Source organism: Penaeus chinensis, chromosome 11 (assembly GCF_019202785.1).
Source record: "Penaeus chinensis breed Huanghai No. 1 chromosome 11, ASM1920278v2, whole genome shotgun sequence".
Taxonomy (NCBI): Eukaryota; Metazoa; Arthropoda; class Malacostraca; order Decapoda; family Penaeidae; genus Penaeus; species Penaeus chinensis.
The window spans coordinates 9,223,722-9,231,583 of record NC_061829.1 but is presented as its reverse complement, the minus strand read 5'-3'; the positions used below and the strand labels follow the sequence as shown (position 1 = coordinate 9,231,583).

Here is a 7,862-nt window from a genome sequence, read left to right as displayed (position 1 = left end):
TTCTTAAATACTCTATTTAGCCCAGCCATATGTGACCGATTTTTCGTGATCCCTCCCACAACTTCTCACACTTTCTGCTTTAACAACCTGTTTTCATTCCTCAAATGCATATACATCCTTCACTTGCTCTAACCCCTATACATTACCTTACCCGACCTTAACCCATTTACTCGTCAATTCCTTTGCCCAGCTTTGACAACTAATCACTAACTCAACCACCCTTCACTACCATTTACTATAGTGCTACATGACCTTAGATGTCTAGCACATTTATTTGCTTTTAACCATTAACCATTAACCCTCCCAGTCCGACCATATCAACCTCCTCCTCGTTGCTCGCTATGTGCCCAACCTGGTCATACTTGATCAAAGTGCTTTGCACAATCACACACATGTGCCAACTGTGGGGGTCCCCATAATGTATTTTATAGAGGCTGCCCCACCTACAAATTTGAGTCTGAGGTAGCAACTCTCAGATTCAGACTTGGACTTACTCTACGTGAAGCCAGACAGGAAGCACATCGACGAGGTTTTTCTCCAACTCCTTACTCCAGTAATGTCGTTCACTCTGCCAATCCCCCTACCTCCTAAGCTCCTACACCCTCCCCTAAACCTACCCCCCCCTCCATCTAACTTCCACTCTTCTACCTCCTACCTTCCTCAGTCAAATTCTTTTGCCATCCTAAATCCAGACACTCCAATCTCTACTACAGCCCCAACACCTTCCCCTCTCCCTCCCCGCACTACTGAAACAGACAGACTCTACGTTCCACCCCCTCTTCCCCTACCACTCTTGAAGATATTCAAAACTATCTACTCGAGTCCCAAACTAACACTGAAACCTCTCATCCACCTTCAATTTCCACAACTCTCGCTCCCTCCATACTCGAAGTGACTACCAATATCTATCCTCCTCCTACTCATATCCCCCCTACCCCCTCCCAACACAGCCCCCCCCCCACCCCCATATACATCCTTCACTTAATCTAACTCCTTTACATTACCTTACCCGACCTTAACCCATTCACTTGTCAATTCCTTTGCACTGCTTTGACAACTAATCACTAACTCAACCACCCTTCACGACCATTTACTATAGTGCTACATGACTTTAGATGTCTAGCACATTTATTTTGCTTTTAACCATTAACCATCAAAGGGGGGGTAGTAATCCATAGCTTGAATATGTGAGAAATGGGGTTGGTGTGAAGTGGACATAGCCACAGACTGTGCTAGAGTATCTGCCTGTTCATTGCTGGGGATTTTGAAACAGCAGGGCACCAAGCAATACCTGACAAACTTGTGGCACATAGAAAGGTAGAACAACCAGACCTGAATCTTATGGAGACGGAGGTTGGTAAAGTGCACAGACTGAGAGATTATGAATTAAGGGAGTTAGTAGAAATAAAAGGAAAGAAGGGAGTAACTGGGATTTTAGGTGTACAGTTCTGTAGTAAGGACACTGGACTAGGGATGGGATATTTGAGTGTACAGAAGGGAAGACTATTGTGAAACTAACACCGGTAAGGGATTTAGAGGCTTCAATGTAAACATGAGTACTGGAGGAATGAGTGGAGACATGGTCAAGGAAATGAGTGAGAAGGGCAGGAGAAATGTCTGAGTTTGGTGACTCAGGGAAAACAGGAACAAATACAGGGGTAAGGTATAAGCCATACAGGAGCAAAATGGACAGAAAAGGGAATATTTCGTAGATAGGAAAAGGGGAAATAGGAGAGTATCCAATGCAAAGGTAAATAATAGTATTTTAAACCTCAAAGCATAATGAATAATCATATAATTATGTAGGTTGATATACAGACGAGCTGTATGAGGTATTTTATGATAGTTTTCGCTATCATTTTAATAAACCATATATACTATGTAGAGGTTATATGAACTTTACAAATGGAAATCTTTATCTTTAGCAAAAAGATTGTAAATATGAATTATTAGCAGCTACCCAGAACCACCATGCAACTTTAGATATGGTTTGATGTGGAGATAACTTTTTCAAAAATCGGTAATTCTTTAAATACCCAATGTTCATGTTAAGGCATTCCCTTTATACTTTGTTGTAGATTCTCATCAATATGCATGAGAAGGTAAAATACAAAATTAAAAAGGTTTCCTTTCCAAGGTTTCCCATTGGTCATGCCTTTTCAGTTACATCTGGTCCCAAACTTGTGCACTATCTACCCTGACTGACCTCACTGCAAACCTATTCTTGCCCAGCCTCACTCCTCCCTTAATACTTGTACTGGAACTGTTTCTGTCTCCCCGACTGATTGTCCATGAGAAGGGCTGGTCAGACTGTGAAAACGACCTGCTCGTCTGCCTCTTTGACTATGATGCAGTAGCTACATGTAGTGATGATGTATGATGTAGTACTACACTATTCCTCTAGAGGCCAGTGGAAGTCCTACACCATTATTGCCAAGATTAGCTTCTGCAGACATGACCTCCTCCATGAAGTTATATGGGTGGAGTGTCTTGCCCTTTCCAACCATATCAACCCCTTCTCTATCAATGTCAGAAATGTTGGCATTGGTCCACTCAGCCAAACACTGTTGCTCCAAAGCCAACTGCCCTCTTTGTGCTCAACCTGGTTATGACCGTTGAAATTGCTCTTCTCATTCATGCATGTGCACCAGTTTTGGTGGCTGAGATGATCCCCTACATGGGTCTCAGTCTCTGTCTCCTAAGCCACCCTACAACAATGTTAAGCAAAGGATTGAGGGGCATCAAACACAGATACTCTTCATCTAGTCTCATTGCCCTATAACCGTAATATTTTACAAATCCCTACCTTACTCTATTTGCTTTCCCCATTTTACCCTTTACATGGCCGTTAATATCTAGCACATTTGTTTTTAACCATTAACCATTTAAATGTGGCATTGTATCCTTCTGATAAGTTATGGTAATTTTTTATGTATACTTTTCTTTTGAACAAAAACAATCACTAAGACCTTTCTTCTGACCATCTAGTTTCCACAATTCATATGAGGCAAAACTGGGATATATCTCCTCTCTGTTGGTTTACATACAGAGGATACAGTGCTGAGAAAATTCACACATCCACAAGATGGAGACTGGAGAAAGAAAAAATGGTTAATGGTTAATGGTTAAAAGCAAAATAAATGTGCTAGACATCTAAGATCATATAGCACTATAGTTAATGTTAGTGAAGGATGATTGGGTTAGTGATTATTTGTTAAAGCTGGGTTAAGGAATTGGTGAGTGAATGGGTTAGGGTCGGATGAGGTAATGTAAAGGGGTTGGATCAAGTGAAGGATATATATGCGTTTGAGGAAGGAAAACAGGTTGTCAAAGCAGAAAGTGTGAGATTCTGTAAGGATGTCTGATAAGTTGGGATGTCTATGTGGGCATGACAATAGAATATGTGGGACTGAAAGAGGAACATTCGGAAACCGTGAATGTTCCAATGAAGGATAGTTATACTTTCGTTGATTTACTGGCAAAGATTACAGTGTGTGTTGGAGAATTTGAAGGGGAAGGTGCTAGAGGGTGGGATAAAGAATGAGGTTGGGGAGGTGGTGTTGTATCAGGAGGGGTGTCGGGAGGTAGAGGGTCTGGGGAAGAGGGTACTTGTGACACGAGGGTTTCACGTGTGTATCCAGGAGGGAGTGGAAGGGATAGAGGGGATAGTGGGAGGGTTAATATAGGTGGGGCTGGAGTCAGGGGGAATGGGTTTTGTTGGGATGGGGTAGGAGGATTGGGTGTAGGGAGAATATGAGTAGGAGGAGGATGGATATCGGCTCCCTCCACTTTGAGTGTGGAGGGTGCGGGAGTTGTAGAATTTGAAGGTGGATGAGTATTAGTTTGGGAGTGAGCGACATTACTGGAGTAGGGGGTAAGATAAAAGCCTCGTCGACGTGCTTCCTGTCTGGCTTCACGTAGAGCGAGTCCATTATATATCTATTTAAGGACAGGCCCGAGCAGCTGCTTGACCTGACCTCACTCCAGAATAATAGGAAGCACCTGGAGGGAAACACCCGGCGCCCTGGTCAAAAGGATAAGGGAAGGGTGACCCAGCCTGTCCCTGAAAGACCAGAAACAGTCCGGCCCTGGAGCTGCACACACCTTCCCTCTCCTCCCGTAGAAGCTGACGCCGACTTCGCCACAAGCTACCCATATCTACGACGTGTCTGTTTGCAATAAAGCTGTTAAACAGATACTGAGTTTTCCTCTGGACAGATAATATAGTGGTTTTCTTATATACTTGAATGAGAGACCATTATAGCTGGTGGCCAAGTCTGAATCTGAGAGTTGCTACCTCAGACTCAAATTTGTAGGTGGGGCAGCCTTTATAAAATACATTATGGGGGCCGCCACAGTTTGCACATGTGCGTGATTGTGCAGAGCAGTCTGATCGAGTATGGCCAGGTTGGGCACATAGCGGGCATCTGGCTGCGGAATGACAGTGTTTGGCTGGGTGTCCTAAACGCCAACATTTTTGGCACTGACGAGGAGGTTGATATGGTCGGACAGGTAGAGATTCCCCATCTATATAAACATTAAAGGGAAGGTCATGTCTACGGAAAGTAATTTTGGCAATGTTGATGGATTTCTTACGATTTCCTCTGGGAGGAATGGAGTAGCATTGTACATATGTTGCATCGTAGTCTGTGAGACAGGCGAGTAAGTCCTCTCCACAATCTGACCATTCTTTGTCATAGATTGGGCAATCTGTTGGGGAGATAGAGACAGTTCCGGTGCAAGTATTGAGGGTTGGATGAGGTTCTGTAGGGATGGGATTACCACATAGATCAGTTAGTTTTGTTAATGCTATAGCTTGGTTTTCAGTTGTTACTGTGACGAGACGGGAGTGGTCGGGTCGGCTACGGAAAGAGACTTTGCCTACTTGTTTTTAGAGGCATTGTTGGAAGAGGAGGGTGTTTTGAGAGTAGGGAGCTGTGGGAGGGATCACGAAAAATCGGTCCCATTTGGCTGGGCTAAATAGAGTATTTAGGATTCTTGTAGAGGTGGGGGTAGTAGAAGTGCGGGGATGTGTGGAGGGAGTAGTGTTGAGGGGGGTAGTGTTATGGGGAGGTGGGCAATAAGGTTGTAAGGTAGTAGTATTAAGGGGAGATGGGGTGGTTGATGAAGGAGGTTGTGGGAGTAAAGGTGTTGAAGTTGAGCATGTTGGGAGAGTAGAAATGTCTCCTGGGGTGTTGATTAGGGTGGATACTGTACTAGTAGGCATTGATGATGGGGGAGTTGTTGCAGTGTTCGGAGCCGTGGTCAAAGGAGAGCTGGGATTGGGGCTATTTGATAAAGGGGCAAGCCTCATTGCCCCTAAGAGTGGGGTTAAGTCTCCATTATTGGCCATGATAAGCCTGGAGTATGTTGGGGAAAAAAATAGTCCACCCCTCAGGGTCCCCTTGAGGGGTAAGGGTCAGGTATGCCAGGGGAATACCGTGCCCATGGTTCCCTCAGGCCGTTCAGGACTGACATAAAGTCAGCCTTTCATCCTTTCAGCACGGCTCTCACACCTTAGGAGGTGGATAGTAGAAGGGATTGGTGAAGAAACTGAAACGAAAAGTATGAGTGGGAAAAAAAGACTATGCAAAATTAGTTGAGTCCCAAGGTTGAGGAGTTCCCCATCATTGGGTCTCAGTCTTCGTCTCCTAAGCCCCCCCACGACAACAACGGGCAAAGGATTGGGGGGGAAGAAAGAAAGAAAGAAAGAAAGAAAGAAAGAAAGAAAGAAAGAAAGAAAGAAAGAAAGAAAGAAAGAAAGAAAGAAAGAAAGAAAGAAAGAAAGAAAGAAAGAAAGAAAGAAAGAAAGAAAGAAAGAAAGAAAGAAAGAAAGAAAGAAAGAAAGAAAGAAAGAAAGAAAGAAAGAAAGAAAGAAAGAAAGAAAGAAAAAGAAAGAAAAAGAAAGAAAAAGAAAAAGAAAAAGAAAAAGAAAGAAAGAAAGAAAGAAAGAAAGAAAGAAAGAAAGAAAGAAAGAAAGAAAGAAAGAAAGAAAGAAAGAAAGAAAGAAAGAAAGAAAGAAAGAAAGAAAGAAAGAAAGAAAGAAAGAAAGAAAGAAAGAAAGAAAGAAAGAAAGAAAGAAAAAGAAAGAAAGAAAGAAAAAGAAAGAAAGAAAAAGAAAAAGAAAGAAAGAAAAAGAAAAAGAAAGAAAGAAAAAGAAAAAGAAAGAAAGAAAAAGAAAAAGAAAGAAAGAAAAAGAAAGAAAGAAAGAAAAAGAAAGAAAGAAAGAAAAAGAAAGAAAGAAAAAGAAAGAAAGAAAAAGAAAGAAAGAAAAAGAAAGAAAGAAAGAAAGAAAAAGAAAGAAAGAAAAAGAAAGAAAGAAAAAGAAATAGAAAAAGAAAGAAAGAAAAAGAAATAGAAAAAGAAAGAAAGAAAAAGAAAGAAAGAAAGAAAGAAAAAGAAAGAAAGAAAAAGAAAGAAAGAAAAAGAAAGAAAAAGAAAGAAAAAGAAAGAAAGAAAAAGAAAGAAAAAGAAAGAAAGAAAAAGAAAGAAAGAAAAAGAAAGAAAGAAAAAGAAAGAAAGAAAAAGAAAGAAAGAAAAAGAAAGAAAGAAAGAAAGAAAAAGAAAGAAAAAGAAAGAAAGAAAGAAAGAAAGAAAGAAAGAGAAAGAAAGAAAGAGAAAGAAAGAAAGAGAAAGAAAGAAAGAAAGAAAAAGAAAGAAAGAAAGAAAGAAAGAAAGAAAGAAAAGAAAAAGTGAAAGCAAGAAGAGACAAAAGAGCGAGAGAGAAATGAAAAAGATGAGATGGAGAGGAGAAAGGCAAAAGAAACATACAACATCCCATGCCAAGGTGTGAAGATCTGAGTACATGATAACTTCTTTTCATTAGGGTATCAAGAAGAGACGTTAACATGGATTGAGGAAATTTAATGATACAATGTACCATCACTTCAAATAGTTTTCATTGTAAGTATAAAGATGATACAAGGAACAACTATCCTGATACAAAGTGCTAACTTCTAATCTCTATAAATATAGTTCTGAACTCTCATACACAAATATTCATTTGTACAATGCAATCCAATGATGGTGACAAGACATCTGCTTCACCAACATTGAGAGTAAAATCCTTATTTTATGACCACACACACAAAAATGAGAATATAACTAAGTTTTCACATACACACTTGTCTGTTATTAACTTGCTTTGCAAAGTAAGCAAATAGTTTGAAATGACAATACTTAAAATAAACATGCATTCTGTTTGATCACTGTATACAACAAACTCAAACATGTGGAGACTTATGATGACAAATATTTTTTTTTACAGTAGAAACACTGTGAAACACCTTGATAAGGGTAACAGAAGAAACTATGAAGTGCACTAAAACCATACCATGCAACATCCTGTAATTTACTCTTCTAACACCAAAGCCTGATACTCCATGTATTCAGTGGTAAAACTAATCTCAGCTTGGGTAATTCATTCAGAATATGTATTCCTTTGTGGCCACTTCCAAAGGGGTATGATTCTGGTTCACTTAAAGTAAAACATTTTTCATTAGTAACCAACATGTAGCCTCAGCAGCATTCTTCATACAATCAAACACATTATATTCTGTATTACAAATCATTGATCATTCTTGATCAAATTCTATTTGAGTGAAATCCTACATAAAGCTATATAAAGTAAGATACAACTAAGCATGTAAGTGAAGCACAAAGAGCACTTAACCTCTTTACTTTCACACAAAAGATAACAAAATAAACTTGATACTTGAACTTCTTTACTTAGTGAGTCAGTTACTCTTGGTTTAGTGTGGTCATATGGTTTATTTTTGGATTTATATATATATATATATATATATATATATATATATATATATATATATATATATATAAAGTGGCTAATAGTCCTTTAGCAG

General features: G+C 39.7%; 1 protein-coding gene across 1 annotated transcript in view; it reads right to left on the bottom strand.

Moving 5' to 3' along the window:
• Positions 1 to 6,848: 6,848 nt before the first annotated feature.
• LOC125030339 (chromatin target of PRMT1 protein-like) overlaps positions 6,849 to 7,862 on the bottom strand; it is a 28,187-nt gene continuing 27,173 nt past the window's right edge. The window contains exon 6 of the mRNA XM_047620324.1: positions 6,849 to 7,862. This exon is cut by the window's right edge and continues 716 nt beyond it. The gene's annotated coding sequence lies outside the window, so the exon portion shown is untranslated.